Genomic DNA, 20,423 nt, shown 5'->3' on the forward strand with positions numbered 1-20,423 from the left:
TCTAGCATTCCACTACTGGATACTACTGGGTATATACTCAAAATAAAAGAAATCATTATATCAAAGAGGTATTTGCATTTACGTATTTGTTACAGTACTATTCACAATAGTAAAAACATAAAATATTAAAATATTAAATATAAATATATTAAATATAAAAAAGATTAAATATAAAATCACTCTAAGGAGATGAATGGCTAAAGAAAATGTGATATATATATATTTGTAAATATATATACCATTTAACCATAGAAAAGAATGAAATCATGTCTTTTGCAGCAACATAGATAAAACTGAAAGTCTTTATCTTAAGTGAAGTAAGCCAGGCACAAAAATGCAGATATCACATGTTCTCACTTATATGTGGGAGCTAAAATATTTGCTCACATAGAGGTAGAGTGTGGAAAGATACATAACGAGACTGAGAAGGGTCTGAGGGTCTGAATGGGAGCGGGGAGAGGAATAGAACTGGGTTAAAGGATACAAACATAGTAAGATAGAATGAAGAGATTCAATGTCTGATAGCAGAATAGGGTAACTATACTTACAAAAATGTATTGTGCTAGGGTGGTGAACACCCTAAAGACCCTGACTTGATCACCTAACAATATACACATGTAAACTTCATAAATTTGTACAACAAATAATTTGCACAAATAATTAAAAACACATCAGTCAGTCATACTCTGAGATGACATAGCAGGCTCCTTATAGTCTAAAGGTCCTTGACTGTCCCCAGATACATATTTCATGGTCTATCTTTATATTCTTCTTAATTTAGTTTCTATCATTGGAGAACAATATAGGGAATCATATCATCAGAGAGTGTCTATCAACATGCTCTCACAATATCTAAGTCCCCTTTCCTGTTCAAACATAGCATAAGATCAAGAGCTCATAAAAAGGATCTCTCTCTCTCTCTCTCTCTTTCTCTCTCTCTCTCTCAACAGGACCAAACATAAGAGACGCCAAGACAGAGGTTGAGGGATGTGGAAGAGGCTGAGATGCATCTCTGCTCTCATTCATGATTTAGCTTGGGATGCCTCACAAGTGTTTGAGAAATAAATGTATTCCTGAATTCTCATTAGGCCAATAGTCAAGTACTTTGGTTCAGTAGTTGGGCTCATTGCCCAGTGGAGTGGTCTAAAAGCAGTAAATTTGAATGCCTAACTTCAATGGCAAGAGAGTTCACTGAGAGGACAGAGAAGGAGATACATCCTAATAAGTATCTCACTAGCTACTTTCTGATGACATTTATTCTCTGCATTCAGGTGTGCTTTTTCTATCTTAAGTGTTTAAAGGAGAGAAGACAGCAGATCTAGAATTCTGTGCCATCCTGGGTAAAATGTAGGAATGGGGTGAATGCTGGCAAAATAAAAGTACAACCAAGAAATTGAATATTAAAATTTTTAAAGAAAGAAAACAGGAGACCTGACTCCTGAGTAGTAAAACCAAAAATTAATCTCTTGAAGGAAATAACAAGTAAATAATGAATTGGCAATTATGGTCAATGACAGAGAGAGAGAGAGAAAAAACACAAAAGAACACTGGGAATGAGAAAGGCATAATTATAAACACAAATGAGACATTTTACTCCCATTTACAATTGCTGCAAAGAGAATAAAATACCTAGGAATACAACTTACAAGGGATGTGAAGGACCTCTTCAAGGAGAACTGCAAACCATGGCTCAAGGAAAGAAGAGAGGACTCCAACAAATGGAAAAAACAAATGCCATGCTCATGGATAGGAAGAATCAATATCGTGAAAATGGTCATACTGCCCAAAGTCATTTATGGATTCAATGTTATTCCCATCAAGCTACCATTGACGTTCTTCACAGAATTAGACAAAACTACTTTAAATTTCACATGGAACCAAACAGGAGCCCAAATAGCCAAGACAATCCTAAGCTGAAAGAACAAAGCTGGAGGCATCACACTACCTGACTTCAAGCTATACTACAAGGCTACAGTAACCAAAGCAGCATGGTGCTGGTACTAAAACAGAGATATAGACCGATGGAACAGAACAGAGGCCTCAGAAGTAATGCCCCACATCTACAACCATCTGATCTTTGACAAAGGTCACAAAAGCAATGGGGAAAGGATTCCCTATTTAATAAATGGTGCTGGGAAAACCGGCTAGCTGTATGCAGAAAACAAACTGGACCCCTTCCTTACACCTTATACAAAACAAATGCTCTTAAGCAGCTTCTTTATGCTGAGACCTACAGCATACACTGGGGATGGAGTTGGAAATATGACAGAACCTTTGCACTCATGGATGATAGGTTGAAGAAAGGGGAGTGAGATAAACCCAAAGATAATCATTAATTAATTTTAGCTAGTGGTTTGCCCATGCAGATGACAAAATAGAGTAACATAAGTGAGGGGGTCCTCATGGCTGCCTTAGGATTGGGCAGTGGATGCCTTTCTGAGGAGGTGACATTTGTATTGAGACCAGCATAATAAGAGTGACACAAACTGTGCACCTGTGGAAAGAGTCTTCTGAGAAGAAGAGCAAAGAGAAAATCCCAAAGCTTGCAACAGTTCTGGCACGTGAAAGGGGCTGTATTAGTTTGTTTTCATGCTGCTGATAAAGACATACCCAAGACTGTGAAGAAAAATAGGTTTAATGGACTCACAGTTCCATGTGGTTGGGGAAGCCTCACAATCATGATGGAAGGTGAAAGGCACATCTTACATGGCAGTGGCAAGAGATAATGAGGAGAAAGCAAAAGCAGAAAGCCCTTACAAAACCATCAGATCTTATGAGACTCATTCATTACCATGAGAACAGTATGGGGGAAACTGCCCACATGATTCAAGGCATTATAGAAGCACCATTAAAAATTCATAATGTGTCATAAGTATGTGGCTTACTTACTATCTTACAGAGCTAACGTCATTTTAGGGTGGTCAAATGCAGATAATTTATTCTCTATGGAGTGGGTACAAACTCAGTGGGTCAAAATTGTTCTCTATTTTTCATAAGCAAATGCAATTTCTATTCTTTCTTCTCACCTAGTGACAAAACTATCAATAAAAGACAATTCAGTGTATCAGTCACTGGGTCCCTCCCACAACATGTGGGAATTATGGGAGTACAATTCAAGATGAGATTGTGGGGTGGGGACATAGAGCCAATTTTTAATCAAATTGCTAGTGGGGGGTCCCAAAAATAAATATTTGCCTAGGATCCTGCACACCCTGAGATCAAGCCCTTAATGTGATTTGTTGACCAATTAATGAAAAGGGTCTCCACCTTACCCCCAATAGTCACATAATAAAACATCATTCATCTTTAACCTCTTCCCCAGTGCAACAGCAGAGTAGGCACACAGAAAGAAAAGGAGAGTGCAGGATGGATGACAGATTGGACCCCATATATACCCTGTAAGCCTTGGTCTACAGAAACATCTTGAAAGAAAGTGGCTGAGAAGTTGTGGAATCTGCTTAGGATGAGATTGTTACCTTAGCAGAAAAAAAGGCTCTTCAAAATGCTGGTAATTGCTGGAAAGTTAAATCACATAATTATACTTCAATTCTAGCATCTGCAGTCTCAGAGGAGGTTCCTTGAAATTGCAGATTCCTTTTCTATTCTACAAACTAAGTTCCTAATTTTATGAACAGCCAATATCATTTTCGATGATTGATCCAAATTAAATGTAGAATTTATTCTGAACCTGTTAAGATAATTCACTTTTAGTCCTCATAAAAAAATTAATAAAACAGATGTGTAGCTAGAGACACATGATAGCTAAAAACACCTGTCTGACAGAATTAAGCTGTAAAGAACAACTAAAGGCAATTATGAAATATGCCATTAGTGTAATCCTTGCCCTAATTTATCTTTGTAGTTCTCACTTATACTTAGCATAGCTAAGGAAATGCAGAAGACTGTTGTGCTCAATGGCTTATAAACATGAATATTTAAAAATGTTTGATACCAATATTCCTCATAACTTATTATATCACTCTTTTAATGTGTAGAGTGCTGATGACTCAATAAAATGTCAATTATAATAGGCTTATGTATTTCAGGTCTAGAAAATACTTTCACAAATATTTCTTCCATTGGGTCTACAGGAGCACTTACAAGAAATAATTCACAGAAGCCTCTAAAGTATAAATAGTTTTCTTCTGTAGGAAAGTGTCAAAATTTTGATTAATTTATATGTAAAAACAACCCCATCCTAAAATACGATGATTTTATTCTTCAAATCTAGGACCAAGGAAAAAATGAGTCTAAGTAAAAGCAAACTATGAATGCCAAATATCTATACTTAACTACCTGTCTACATGTCTCCATTAAATAGTCAGCTCCTCTTATTTACTATAATGTATTATATGCTCTATACATTGTCTAAGATATTTTTTAACTATTTGATACATAATGCACTTTTTAATTCTCTTTTTCTATCAATCAGTATGTGCTAAGGAAACTATCTAATTAATTTCTTTCACTCAGCACACACCAACATGAACAAAGGCAAAGCCCTGAGTTAGGTGTGGTGGATAAGACTGTATCATAGAGCTTACATCCTGCAAAAGAAAACAGATGTCAAACAAGTATTTACAAATCCTGGAAGTTAGAATACACACTTAGAAATCCCACTGCCATGGTCAAATTCTAGCACTCTTTAAGCAATGAGCTCTGTCACAAAAAATATGTGTAATAACGGTGCATCCTAGAGTTGTTGCAGGGATTAAGTGAGTTGGTACATGGTAAGATTCAGTATACATTCACTATTATATTAACAAGCATGATAAATATCATGAGAGGAGAAATAAAGGGCACAGTGTAATTTGAATATCAATTCATATAAAAAATAGAAAATCAAATCTAATTTTTTGAAAACATTCTGTAGTCAAAATTAGATGTGTCTGTACTACTTTTGTTCACTGAAATCACTGCTCATATATCATTCATTCAGCAAGTATTGAGATTTTGCCATGTGACCAGCCTGTGCTGGGTAAGGGGATTGTGCAACATAAGAACAGCCCCTGCCCTCATGGGGCTTATAGTCTATCTTAGGGATTAATCAAAAGTGAGTCACTGACTCATAGACCCCATCAGGCACTTGACTATAAGTGGTAAATCCAAGCAAAACTCAGAAATTTTGTGAGAATATAAACTTCTGTTTTTCAGGATTATATATCCTAAAATTGACATGCCACTTAGCACTGGCCAGATTGCTTACTTGCTTACCTTGAAATGTAACCTTTTACCTTACTTCTCCCACTCGCTTACTACTTATGAACTCACTATTAAATTTCTATAGATTCTAAATCTTGAAAGCTAGGCATTATAGAAGCACCATTAAAAATTCATAATGTGTCATAATTATGTGGCTTGCTTACTATCTTACAGCGCTAACGTCATTTTAGGGTGGTCAAATGCAGATAATTCTCTATGGAGTGGGTACAAACTCAGTGGGGCAAAAATGTTCTCTATTTTTCATAAGCAAATACAATTTCTATTCTTTCTTCTCACCTGGTGACAAAACAATCAATAAAAGACAATTCAGTGTATCAGTCAACTTAGGGCCTGTTTAGTGAAAAATGTTAGAATTTAAACTATGGAAAAAAGATACAGGCAATGTAACATGATTACAACAGTCCTGGCTGGTCTTTGATACTGAAGACTGTTTCTTTCACTCAAGCTAATATTTATTAAATACCCACATGATGGATTTCTGTTATTTCAGCCTGCCCAGTATCTTTTTGCCTACTTAGGAACATCATCCTCATTTTCTCTTAGGAAATGGAGATTGGCTGACCCCACCCTGCAATTTCAATGTAGTCATGCAAGCCGTGCTAGTCAAATAAGCCTATCCCTTTTTTTTTTTTTTTTTTTTTTTTGAGATGGAGTCTTGCTCTTGTCACCCAGGCTGGAGTACAGTGGCACAATCTTGGCTCACTGCAACACCTGCCTCCTGGGTTCAAGCAATTCTCCTGCCTTAGCCTCCTGAGTAGCTGGGATTAAAAACATCCACCACTAAGCCCGGCTAATTTGTATCTTTTTAGTAGACACGGGGTTTTGCCACGTTGGCCAGGCTGGTCTCAAACTCCTGACCTCGTGATCCACCTGCCTTGGCCTCCAGAAGGTATGGGATTACAGGCATAAGTCACCGTGCCCGGCCACCTATCACATCTTAATGGCAACAGTAATTGGTTCAGGGACATAAGGCAAAATAATTCCATGAGAGCCAGCCCTGGCACTTTTAGGGGAGCTATTGGCATACAAGTGCTTTCTTTTCCCTTGAGCTGCCAGTGGTCGCATGTGTGCCTGAGGCTTCCAGCAGCCACCACTAACCTGGATCCTGCCTGATAGCAAAGCCAGAAGTGGAGCCTGGCTACAAAGAAAAGGAGAGGGGGAAAGAATGTCTGAGTGCTGATGATTTTATGGAGTGGGTACAAACTTGGTAGGGTAAAAATGCAATCTAGTTCACATAAGTAAATGCAATGTCTACATTACTATTGCTTTTCTTGGTGACAAAACAATTCATAAAAGACAATTCAGTGTATTAGTCAACTCAAGGCCTGTTCTTAACCCCTTCTTTGGGGGGTAGATTCAAAGGGGACATTTGCTGCTTGACCTCCCTCTGCTTGTGCCTTCTGAAAAATCCACTTCTCCACGGGGTCCCTGTTCTCTGTCTACACAGGTCTCTCTCTGTCCTCTTCATCTCTGCCATGTAGTCCCTCCAGATTCTCTAGTTTTCTCTTGACAACCCCTAAATCCTCCAGAAACCTCTGTATTTCTTACCCAGCATGCCAAACAACCATTCCCACACTACTGTTTGCACACCATGGTGTCACAGAGTGCCTCTCAGGGTTTAGATGAACATGTCATGGGTATCCTTTCTGCTAAAGCCTCCACACCCATAAATATGAGTTTTCTAATATGCATTCACTGCAGGACTTGCCCAGGGCCAGGATGCAGCCACTATTTGGAGGATTTTACATGCATGTAGATTCTCTTGTCCGCTCTCTAACTGCCTCTTTCTTCTGAAGCCTGAGACAGGATAAGTTATTTTTATATTGTGATCTCCTCTTCCCAGATATCTTTCTTAACAAATATTGTCTTTTGAAACTAAAAAATCTTGTCTCCGTTGAGAGTTTTGAAAGCTTAGTTTGCTGTTTGAGATCGAATAATGTCGATTAGTCCCCAAATGCTCCTAAGACAATTAATCTGGGCTCCTTCAACTCATGTCTAAAATCAAGGACAAGAAGAAAATTGCTGGTAAAGAAACACAAAACCTGAGATTTGCCTTAAATTCATCCAGCAAAGGATGTGGGGAGCTATGAGTGGGGCATGGAGAAACAAATGAAAAGAGATTAGCTGTTTGCTGATAACTGTTGAATCTCCGAGATAGCCCAGGAATTCATTACACGATTCACTCCACTATTTTACTGTTTTCTCTATCTTTTCATTGTTTGAACACATTCACATGGCAAAGTTTTTCTTAAAGGAAAAATCAGTTAATATCAAAACATTACCCAATTAGGCCATGATGTTCAGGAGTTAGGTAATAGAGAATTATTAAAGGAAATTAAGTTACAAAATAACTTGACCAGATGTGTAATTTTGAAAGAGTACTCTGGCTATTGTATGATAGAGAGGACACCAGTGCATTGGCCCAGATAAGTTAGGTCAAGAGGCAGTAGTGATAGAGGGAAGGGGACCAGTGAAGACAATGTCCCTTGAATAGGGAAATATATTCGGTGTTCCTTCCAGGTTCCTGATTGGGTGACTAGGAGAATTGGCAGGGCTGTTTATCAATAGGTAGAGGTCAGTAGTAGAATCAGAATTAGGGAGCGAGATATTTGGTTCAAGCCTTGACTTTGCTATGAAACTTTTGAGAGGCCTTTGGAGAGTCAGCTAATTCTGGGTCTAGTTTTTGTACATGTTGTGAGAATAATGTGAAATATCTTAAACTATAAAGCATTATTAAACATTGTTGCTTTCAAAAAGTATATAATATGTAATATGACCGCAGTAAATAACCCATAGTGAAACAAAGAATATTAAACAGTCTTGGCTTCTGACCCCTGTTATTTAAATTTTCTCAAATCAGTTTAGAAGGACAAATATTTAAGAGAAAAATATGGTAAGTACTGATTTTCCTTTACATCAGCAAATTCAAGAGAAATAAAATATGTACAGATAAAAATCATAATAATGCACTTGAAAATGAACATTTTCAGAGAAAATAATTCAAAATGTAATCACTAGAAACTCATTGACATAGATTATCACAGAAAGTGTATAAATTCATTTTAGTAATGTGAGAAGTTCAAACAGCTAGGAAGAAACAAGATGAGTCTTGAAATGTGAATAGACACAGGGCCACTCATTTCAGCCTAATAACATAGACACTAAAAAGCCTTCACTCAATATATACAGTATTCAGGCAGATACCAGCAAATGGAATATAGTACTTGCCCATCTCCTTTAAAAGGAAAAGGTAGAAACTAAGAAAATAATTTTCAAGCCGTGAAATATTTATTACATAGTATTGAAAAACAGTTTTAACACCTACATTTTTTTTAACTTCTACTTCAGGCTTAGACCTTAAAATCATTCCATCTCCTTTTGATAATCCTTTTAGGTATCAGACCTCAAAGCTTTTCTCAAGATAAGAGTCCTGTGGTCCAACTTGCACCAGTTTTTTTACAAAATCCCCATTTATCTTTCCTTTAAGTAATGGCTGCTTTTCATAAAGAAACATTGATAATTTATTCCTAGAAGTAACAGCATTTTCCAGCACTGCAAAGAAGAAAGACTCATTTTGTTACACTCCAATGTGCTTACATTGATTTAAATTCCCAGCATTCTATTTAAGTCTGACCTCTGTCCGAAGCAGCCTTTATTTTTCTCATGTAAGGGGTTTCTGCAGGGGTCTGGAATGCCACCACTGAGAGAGCGTGTCAGCAGCTTTTCTAAGCAAAACACTGCCAGAAATACAGAAAATAAACATCTTTGAAAAATAGCTGAGTTGAAGTTCTTCCAGATTCAACTCCGAATAACTAAACTCTCCTAAAGCCTGTTAAATATTATAAAAATCAGGTCATTAACTGTACTTCAGCTTGCAGATTGCAACATGACTTACAACCGCCGAGAACTCAAAGACAAGTTTTACAGCAGAGCTATTGGTCCTGAAAGAGGATAACCTCCTACTGCCTTTGAGAGTGAGAAACAGGGAAGAAGCTGAGAACTCAGCATGAAAGCGCTCTCAGGGGAACAGAATGTCGAATTTGGGTTGCCAGGAACTGATAAAGAGCTCAGCACCTAATTAAAGCCGCTTTGCAAACAGCTCCCAAAGCAGAATCAATGTCTCTATTTGGAATCCACGATGGATCTCTGGGGAGTCATCCTAAGCCAAAGACTGAACAGAATGATAACTTGGCCTTTCGGAAAATCTTCACCCTAAAAGATGGTAACCCAAAGAGTGATGAAAATCACAAGTGCTATATTTGAGTCCCAGGACAAGGTCACATTTGTCTTATCTGAGCAAGTATATCTTGTTCAACTATCAGACTCGGGATAAATAAAGCATAAAAAAATGCTCAAGCCCTAGGGAGAACATAATCAGCTTTTTGCACAGTGAATAAGAGCAGTTCAGTTGTTCATACATGAAAACGTGCATCCTGGGCAATAATGATGCCCCGTCAATCAAGGCTTCTCTGAATGTTCTTCCAAGACTCTCAGTACCAACCAGAACAATATTCAACGTCTCTCTGCAAGGTGTGGATTTGCAGCCATTTATTAATATAAGGAATATCTTATTGTTTTACTATCTTTAAGTCATATTCAGACTTCTAGCTCCAAGAATCCATGCAGCCCAAATGGCAGGGAGTTAATTCTCCATCCATATTTACTCTCTCGCAGTTTTACTTGCCTCTAAGTCAGTGGTTCCCTTTTGGCATCAGGGACCAGTTTCTTAGAATACAATTTTTCCACAGACGTGGTGGGGTAGGGGTTTAGGATGAAACTGTTCCTCCTCATATCATCAGGCATTAGTTAGATTCTGATAAGGAGTGTGCAACCTAGATCCCTCGCATGTGCAGTTCACTATGAGGTTTGTGCTCCCATGAGAATCTAATGCCACTGCTGATCTGAGAGGAGGCTGAGCTCAGGCGTAATGCTCGCTCACCTGCCACTCACCTCCTGCTGTGTGACCCAGTTCCTAACAGGCCATGGACCAGTACTAGTCTGTGGCCTGGAGGTCGGGGACGCCTGCTCTAAGTGGTACAAAAGTACTAAGTCTCCTCAGCAGAGTAAAGGATACAGGAGGGCCACACTTGTTACAGCTGAGATGCCCAGTGGTATCCTGAAAATCAGTTGATTCTGCTCATCTGGGCCACCCCAAATGAGCAGGCTACACAACTCCCTGCAGAGCTGGGAGGCTTCTCTGCACAGGGTTCTCAGGTGCACATACTCTTCCAATGGCTTCTTCCAAGGTGTGCACACCAGCTCCCATACCGGTCCCTGTCTGGGGCTTCCTCTGCTCTCTGCTCTCCTCTCTCTCTCCAGAGACATTTAGTCATCTCTTTATAAGCTGAGGCTTCCAGAAAAGATTGAAAGAGATTGTGTTCCAGAAGTTCAGGGTTGGGCTCCCTAAGGGAATACAATGGCCCTCATTACCTTTCCCCAGCAGAGCTGAAGGGGAAGAAAGCAAATGCAGCAAGAACAAAACACAAATATCTCTCTCTCTCTCTCTCTGTCTCTTTTTCTGTCTCTCCCTCTCTCTCTCTCATATACACATTTCAGTTTTTAAAATATGTTAACATTAGTATTATTATTCCATTTAACAAATGAAAAAGCTGAGGTTCAAAAATGACAGTGGTGTCATGGTGACACCATTTCCCAGTGACAATGGTGTGTGGCAGGTGAAGGAGCCATGGAGCCCAGGTCAGTCTAAATCTAAAGTCCATGTTTCTAAAACTGCTTCTCTCAGAAGCTAAAAATGGTAATTATTCCAGAGGATGACTCGTAGGAAGGAAATCATTATTTAATAAAGAAGGAATTAGGTGCTTAGCAGGGTAACATATTAACAGGCAGATGCTGACGATGGCAGGAAGATAAACTGGCTACAGAGCTGTTGTTCTTTGTCATCCTTCTTTTTCCAAAGTAAGATACAGAGCACTTGAAGCCCAGGGACAAAGCTGGGAACCAGAATTTCCTCTTTCTCCAAAGCAATATAGGCCCAGGGAGAAACTTAGGGACCAGAATTTCCATTTATTATGTGTTTGATTAATTATCTATTCCTGGGTAATAAATTACTCCAAAACTTAGTGGCTTAAAACAACAAATATGATGGTCCCAAAGTTTCTGTGGGTCAAGAATCTGAGTGTGATTTGGTGAGGTACCTCTTGCTTCAACATCTCTCATGAAGTTTTGGTCAGGCTATCAGCTGGGCTGCCATCATCTCAGGACTCAACTGAGACTGCAGTTTCCTGGTTCACCCCCATGGTGGCTGCAGACTCAGCTCCTCATGGGTGTTAGACTGAGAGCCTCTGTTGCCTTATAGGTATCTCTATTGTGCAGCTCACAATAAGGTGTCTGTTTTTTGTTGCTTTTGTTTTTTCAAATGAGTAAAAGAGGAAGAGAAAGGGAAGGAGAAAACAAGATGGAAGCCACAGTCTTCTTATGACTTACTCTTGGAAATATCACATGATTTTTGCTGTGTGTTATTCTTTAGAAGCAATTTTCTAGACACAACCCATATGCAAGGAGAGGGGATTACACAAGGTTTAGAATACCAGGAGGAAGGAATCAATGGTGGCATCTTAGAGGTTGCCTACTATGTGCATTTATGTTGTTGAGATTGATTACTGGGATGAGTAGTCAGACTACTTGAGTTAACATCTTAGCTTTATTATTTGCTAGTTATGGAATCTTCAGCAAGTTACTATACTTTGGTCCTTAGTTCCCTCATCTGTAAAATGAAACTATTAATATTAAATTACTTGTTCTCAAGGATTTAATGTGTATTAAATTACTAATAAATGATTTAAACAACTAGAATAGTGCCGGGCATGTGGTAGGTATTCAATGAATATTAGCTAGCATTGTAGTAATAATTCTATCAGATATGAAATATCTTGTCTACCTTATAGTGTACATTCAAAAGAGAAGGCTTTTATATTTAGCTTATGAAAATAATATGGCATAAATGAAGTGGTCACAAAGGCAGCCAAAGCTACAATCATTCTTGGAAACACTGGAAAACTTTTCTTATATTGGCACTGAGCATTTTTCTGGACATAGTAGCATTGTAGAAAACTAAGGTATAAGGAAGTGAAGTACTTCATTACATTATCACTTTCATATCTATTTCATTTCCCAATTTCATCAATATCCTCCTGCCCAAATGAGAATATTCGCTGCCCACTGAGGAATTAATTATTGGCTTATTTGGCTAATGTTACTCTGCCAATTGACTCTCTGGTGTCAAGCTATCCTCAGCCTTCCCTCATTGTAGACCCCACCAGCTCTATACACAGACCCACCCACAGACACACAGAGATAGAGACTCAGACACACTTCCTGGATATAAATCTTAATTACACTTGAAAACTAACTGGAATTTCATAGAAATGCTTACCAATAAACATGTTCAAATAATGAGATTTTTACCTGAAACTCCTCCTATAGTTCTCAACTTGGTAAATGGCATTTATCATTTCCATCTGCCCAGACACTCAAACCAAAACTGGTGAAGCCACCCAGTCTTCCCTCCTCCTCACTTTTCCCATCTGGTTCCTCTCTTTTTTCTATGCAGTCCCTTGGGTACTTCATTCTACCCCAAGTGTAGCTGCCTTAATTTAAGCTCCCATCAATGTTCATCATTAGAGTGAGGCATTTAAACTAACTTTGGCCTTTAGGAATGAGCCTAGGTTTGAAATTAGGCTAAACAAAGGAACTGGGGCAATGTTTCCATCAGGAAGGAGACTGCACACAGTGATTCCCCATAGCAAGAGGAGTGCAAAAGTGCACTTTGTCCCTTTACTCTCTCAACTCTCAATTACTTATCAGAAACAAATATAAATAGCAAATCAACTCATGTATACCCTTGCTCCGAAAATGAACCTTTCATAAAAGCTGAAACAAGGCCCTCGCATGCTAGCAGAAAAAGAAAACACATCACAATTCTTACAATGCCCCAAGGCCAAAGTGAATCCCTTTCGGAACAGAGGAATGCTTCTCACTTCACTCCAGCGACTCATCTCGCTTTGTCACCTGGGCTCAGCAACACCATGGGTAAATATTCCCATCAATCACAAAGGTCTTCATGAAAATCACCTGCAACTCTCATCTCTACGAGGTCAGATGTAGTCCCTGGAGCCAGGCTGGGCCAGAGATCATGAAGCCCTTTCCATCTTCTCTCTTCTCTTCTCTTTTCTCTTCTCTTCTCTTCTCTTCTCTTCTCTTCTCTTCTCTTCTCTTCTTTCTCTCTCTCTCTCTCTCTTTCTCTCTCTCTCTCGACTAGCCCAAAACTTCCTTCTTGAAGGGGACTTTCTCATTGCTTTGTGCGAAGAGGTTCCTGGTGGTGGGATGAAGAAAGGGTCATCTATTTACAATTTTACCATTTGCAGCTAAACTATGAATTCCAGTTCCAGTTCAGCTGGAACATCTTCTGGCAAAGAGATATCTTGAAATATAAAAGTATTAACCTGAGAAGGGTAGTATATCAAAATGCTCTTATCCATTTAACACTGAGAGTATCTGGGAAACAGCAAGGCCCTCACAGCCTGGGACTTGGATACATTTTACAGAAGTTTATAGAAGTAAACTCCTAATCAGGTAGCAGTGTTCAAAGAAATCATTGACAGATTTAGCTTCAGAGGAAGAAATTCTAAGTAGCCAAGGAGTAACATGAGAATGCTGGCTGTTTGATTCCAACTATGTCTGGATGAAGAGGACAGTGTTTTCTCATTGGCTCACAGAAGGGAACCTCCAGATCAGTCTCTGCAGCTGGGCCAAGTGCCACAACTCATACCCATTCTGATCTCAGTCAGGTTCCAGTGACCTCTCCCCTTCCCTAATTCCTGTTCTGCATTTGCCATGAGCAGATGATTTTGACTTTATCTCAAGCCATCAGATAGGACAGGATCTTTCTAAGACATTGACCACAGCAGATAAAGACAAAAATAAATAAATAAAATCACAACTCTCTATCATAGAACACTGAGAATCAAACATATTCTTAGAAGTCAGATAATACAACCTTTTTGCAGTTATATAAATTTTGAACATCCTTAATAAGGCATCATTTATAACAGAGATCTCATGTTTTTGTCTTTCCAGCATCCGTTTCTTTGGTATTTTGTTAGCTACTCCTTTATTTTATTTTGAAGAACTATCCCTCCCACAATTTTATTTCATGTTGTTCTGGTGAAGCTGATTCTACTTCTGACTTTTGTGAGAGGTGTGCTTTTTCACCAGTCTCAGAAGTGGCGGTTCAAAGTATCTCATCTCCAGGCTGCAGTGATTGGCTCAGGGTGGACATGTGGTCCAAGCCAAACCAAATATAGCTAATCCTGGGACTATTGCTGGAATTTCTCAAGAGACAGCAACTCTCTTTTTTTCTGGGATTGCTAATCAGGCAGGATATAGTCCTGAAACTTCTGGAGGCCACAGTGCTTCCTCTTGGAGACAGCCTGCCTGAGAATGAGGCCAACAGAGAGAAGCAGAGGTTGTGGCTGGAACAAATAATGTTCCTGCAGACATTATTTGATTACCTGGATTTAGCCATGCTGGGATGTTTTAGTTAAATAAACCAGGATATTCCTCTTTGGGCCGAAGGCAACTTTTGATGAGTTTCTGTCCAGTAAAGCGCAAAGCAACCAATTCACCTTCTACAACTTCCCTGGCAGGAAGTGATTAGCCCTCTCTTTAATCATTCCAGATGGACAGATCTCCATTTTCTACTAGGACTCTGGGTTTAGGGTTCTGAGGCTCAGTTCTACCTTGTATTGAGCAAAATCTGCTATCTTTAACCTGTACCCACTACTAATGCTTTATTTATTTGTTAATGCAGTTCCTTGTTTAGTTAGGGAACAGCAAGTATAAAAGATTTGAGGTGGATTCGAATTTTTGTGTGTTGAAGAAACACAAAGCAAAAAGCCAAAAATAGGTCTTGACCCTAGTGAGTAAGGGGCATAGAGACATAAGTGGGTGAAGGTCTGTAATAGGAAGATTGGAGTTCATTGTAAGAATAATGAAAAGTCATGGGAGTGTTGTTAACACACAAGAGTAGTGTGATTTGAGCTACAATGTTTCAAAGATCCCATACTATATCCATTGAAGCACTAGAGGAAGCCAAATCTCTCTGCTACTGACAGTCCTTCAGAAAGTTGAGGTCTCTGGTGTCCCCATAATTTTCTTTTCTAGCTTAAATATCTTTGGCTTCTTCAACCATGTTTCATATAGGTTTTGTAGATTATACAACAACACAGTGTCCTCCTCTGGATTCATTGTAATTTGTCAATGTGCCCTCTAAAATACAATGCTCAGACTGAACACAGTAACTCTAGATATTGCCCAAGCAATGAATAATATGATATCATTATTTTCTTTATTCTATCCCTCTACCCCTATTGGTACAGTCACATTTAAGGCAACCATGTCATCCTGTTAACTCTTAATTAAATCAATCAATGCTAGCTGAGGGCATATTACTTTCAATTAAGTCAAGTTCTAATCAATTGTTATTTTGTGAGAGAAATACACAGAAACTTCTTTTCTGAACGGATTAAAGACTCCTTGAAGGTCTTTATATTTCAGGCGACTAGGCACATAAAGATTGATCTCATTCAACTTTTGTATGTGCAAAATGAGATAAGAAAAACTGGAGTTTAACTTGAAAAAATGACCAGATTGATTCTGGAACTATAATCCCATTAGGGGATTGGTCAGTTTGTAGCCACCACAGAGAAAAGTCTTTAAGGAATACATATTTAAAGCCATTTACAACCAGCTCTATTATTAAAATCAATTTTAAAGTATCATAAAAGGCTTTTGCTCCAGAATTAGAAACAGTTTTAACAAAAGCATTGAATTTTCATGTTTCAAGAAACTTTGGAAATCAACTAATCCAAAGTTTTTATTTTATAGGTAAAAAAGCCAATAGCCATAGAGGCAGAGAGATGTCCAAACTGACTTATCCAGGCAGTAATAGAACCAAAACCAGAACTTAGATCCCTTCTCTTCCATCCCAGCACTCTGCCTGCCATAACACAAGCCTCCTTTCTTCAGCTTTGACTGTACACTTGAATGTGTTCATTTCAGGGATCTGTCATTCATGAATGAATTGTTGGAGAACAAGAGTGAATATGGGAAAAGCAATCTTAAAGATTGTTGTGGGGCCGGGCGCGGTGGCTCAAGCCTGTAATCCCAGCACTCGGGGAGGCCGAGACGGGCGGATCACGAGGTCAGGAGATCGAGACCATCCTGGCTAACACAGTGAAACCCCGTCTCTACTAAAAATACAAAAAACCAGCATTCGTGGTGGCAGGCGCCTGTAGTCCCAGCTACTTGGGAGGCTGAGGCAGGAGAATAGTGTGAACCCGGGAGGCAGAGCTTGCAGTGAGCTGAGATCCGGCCACTGCCCTCCAGCCTGGGCGACAGAGCAAGACTCTGTCTCAAAAAAGAAAAGATTGTTGTAGTGATTCAGAGAAGTCCAGAGTTCTGAAACAGGGGAAGGGTAGAGGAGGTAGATAAAGCTGCCCACATTCCACATATGGCTAGGAGTTCAAGAAAAAGAGAAAAAACAAGAATGAACATTGAGTTTCTGACATGAACAACAAGGTGGTTAGCAATGCCATTCACGGAAGAACTAGATTAGAGTGGTGAAAAGCAAGAGATCAGTTTTGCCCACTGATTTTGTGCAACATTCCACACATTCAGTTGGAAATGTCCTTTAGGCAGTTGTAGACACATGCCTTGGGTTCAGGAAGAGCCGAGATGGTGCCACCGCACTCCAGCCTGGGCAACAGAGCGAGACCCTGTCTCAAAAAAAAAGAAAAAAGAAAGAAAGAAAATAAAAGGAAGGAAACAGATTCCACAGTGCTCAGTGACTTGCCACAAATTAAGTTAGCTGGGAAATGGTGGAACAAAAGTTCTAATCTGCCTTTCAGTTGCTCATTTAGTCTCAAACTCTCATCTCCTGCCCTTGTCCTGCTCCCATCTCCTGCAAAGTCTGTAATGGAGCGTCTTTATTGTTATAAACCAGGTGGCTCTTGTTCCTGTTTGAGTTCTTGATCCAAATCAAAGATTCACTGGTACTGAGAACACATATTTTGAGGATTTGAACATGGATTTCCTCCCTCCCTCATACACTACGCTGCCATGGGCAATTCCCATTGGAATAAACGGGGTGCATGACTGCGGACTCGACTCTTTCTTGAAACTTTTTCCTCTGTTGTTTGGAATGAAATGTCTTTGATCATCAAACACTAATCACTCTTCAGGCTACAGTGCTTATTATAGAGGCTTCCCAAGGAGACTCTCATAGATACATGATAGTAAGCCAAGAATTTACATTGCAAAGGTTAATTAGGCAGGATTAGAAATTAATGGCAAAACATAGATTGTTGGCCAAACATTATCAGCACTACCATCGTAACAACTTCTATTTATTGTTTACTGTGTGCAAGACACTGTGCTAAGATTAAGCTATGTGTAAATTACTTTATTTAATCCTCCTAAGTTTTTATGAGGCAAGTACAATTTTTTTGTTATTTGACAGATAAAGGAAATGAAGCGTAAAGGGATTAAATCACTTTAAAAAGGCAACACAACTAGTAAGTATCAGAACTAGAATATAGGCCAGGTGTGGTGGCTCATGCCTGTAATTCCACCACTTTGGTTGGCCAAGGTAGGAGGATCTCTTGAGCCCAGGAGCTCAAGACCAGCCTGGGCAACAAAGCAAGACCTCATGTTTTTTAAAGTAAAACTTTAAAAAAATCTGTCTATTCCCGTCAAAGCATGCTCTTAACTACTAAACTAAATCCTATGCGTTCAACATTTTCTCCAAATGTAGTCTGGAAGTAGACTGTGTTTTTCTCAGATTATCGCTTAAACAGTTCAACACAAGGGTTTCCCCCTCATTTGTTTGACCATCAGCATATACTCACTGCTAAATGTGAATTATCATTCACGTGTTCCTGGCAGTACAAATATTGCACTAAGCAGTCCTAAAGAGACTTGATGCTGAGTAGAACAAAGAATACAAGTTTCCTGAATATTTTGTTTAAATTGTAAGCTAACTCTATAATGACCACAGTCATGTCTCACATCAGGAAGTTGAACCATAGATTGTTTTTAATGATGCAAAAATGCCAAGTGCTATCTCCTTCACTGAGGAATACAAAAGAAGAAAGAAAAGCTAGATAAAGTGTGGGGAAAATGATCTACACCATTTGACATAATTAAATGAGAGTTAGGTTGGTTTTAGCATATAATAATAAAATAAACCTACCAGAATATCTAGATTGGAAAAACCTATTGGATTTCAGTTTATATAAACTCTACATGGGAGAGAAATACCAAGGAAAGTGATGTTTTAATGTTGAGAAAAATAATGAGTGAAAATTTATTTATAATTTTTTTTTATTTTAATCTCTTAAACTTGCCTAGCTCTTTCATAATCTGAAATTTCAACCCCAAAGCTAAGTCACCATGTATTCTATTTGGAGCAAGACAGCATATAAAGAAAACAAATAGAATCTCTTACATTTTACAAAGTTAAATGTTTTCAACAAAGCATATAGAAATCTGTTTGGGTTTGTTTTTGTCTTATACTATGACCAGCCACTAGATGGCGAAGTATGACATGAAATGGAGGCTGCAGACCAAGTTAAAAGTCTGACTTGGAGTGGAAGCAGAGGAAGCTTGAGTTAGTGAAAACCTTTAGTTGCACTACATGAGTAAAGGGATGTAGTGTAGTATAGTCATTCTTAAGTTGCATGCATTACTTTTAAGAAACATTTACTGATTCATTCAAATTCATGTCTAGAAGTCCTAAGTCCTCAGTTGTCTACAAGGCTTTGTTTCTTAGCCCACTTCTTACTGCCTGTCACTTCCTATCCCTGCCTGTCTTCCTTCCAAGAACCCAGTTCTAGCCCTACTGCTTCACAATATTTCTCAATGTCAACCACCGGTGTTCTTGGATTCTAATTATTATTATCTCTTGTCACCTTCTCCATCATTCTTCGCTTCCTTTCAGGATCCTTCACTACTATATCCTTGTGTAGCCACTGATGCATATTTGCCTGAACTGAACCTTGTTGTGGTTGTTGCTCTTTTGGAGCAGAGGAATTTGCTAGCTGATATGATAAGGCCTTGTGTCCCCACCCAAATCTCATCTTGAATTGTAATCCCCATGTGTAAGGGAGGGACCTGTAATCCCCCTGCGTAAGGGAGGGACCTGCAATCCCCACATGTAAGGGAGAGAGGTAACTGAATCATGTAGGTGGTTACCTCCATGCTGTTCTCATGATCATGAGTGAGTTCTCACAAAATCTGATGGTTTCAGAAATGTTTGGAATTTCCTCCTTTGCTCTTCTTTTTCCTGCTGCCTTGTGAAGAAGGTGCCTGCTTCCCTTCTGCTATGACTGTGATTTTCCTGAGACCTCCCCAGGCATGCAGAACTGTGTGTTGATTAAAACTCTTTTCTTTATAAATTACCCAGTCTCAGGCAGTTCTTTATAGCAGTGTGAAACTGAACTAAATACACTGACCTAATGAATTCATTTCTCAGCAGAGCACCTAGTAGGATGCTCTATCTAAGTTCTAGCTTGAGCCAAAATGAGCCCCAAGATATGAGAGGAATGTTTCTTTAAAAATGGTTGTGATGGTTAATTTTATGTGTCAGCTTGACTGTGATACCCAGAAAGCTGGTATGCATTATTTCTGAGCATATCTATGAGGGTATTTCCAGAAGAGATTGGCATTTGAATTGGTAAAATGAGTGAAGAAGATCCACCCTCACCAATGTGGACAGACACCATCCAATCCATTGAGGACCCAAATAGAACAAAAACGCAGAGGAGGTGCGAATTTTCCCCCTCTTCTTGAACTTGGGCAGTCATCTTCTTCTGCCTTCATATATCAGACCTCCTGGTTCTTGGGCCTTCAGACTCCAGGGCTTATGCTAGCAGCTCCTGGTTCTCGGGTCTTCAGCTATGAACTGAAACCATGGGCTCATTTTGTTCTCAAGTCTTTGAATAATTACGCAACCAGGCTTTGCAGTTCTCCAGCTTACAGACAGCATATAATAGAATATATTGGCCTCTACAATCCTGTGAGCCAATTTCCATAATGACTCTTCTTACATATCTGTATATATCCTATTGTTCTATTTCTCTGGAGAACCCTGACTACTACAGCAGGCCACATATATGTTATAA

The sequence above is a fragment of the Piliocolobus tephrosceles genome, chromosome 7 (assembly GCF_002776525.5).
Source record: "Piliocolobus tephrosceles isolate RC106 chromosome 7, ASM277652v3, whole genome shotgun sequence".
Classification (NCBI taxonomy): domain Eukaryota; kingdom Metazoa; phylum Chordata; class Mammalia; order Primates; family Cercopithecidae; genus Piliocolobus; species Piliocolobus tephrosceles.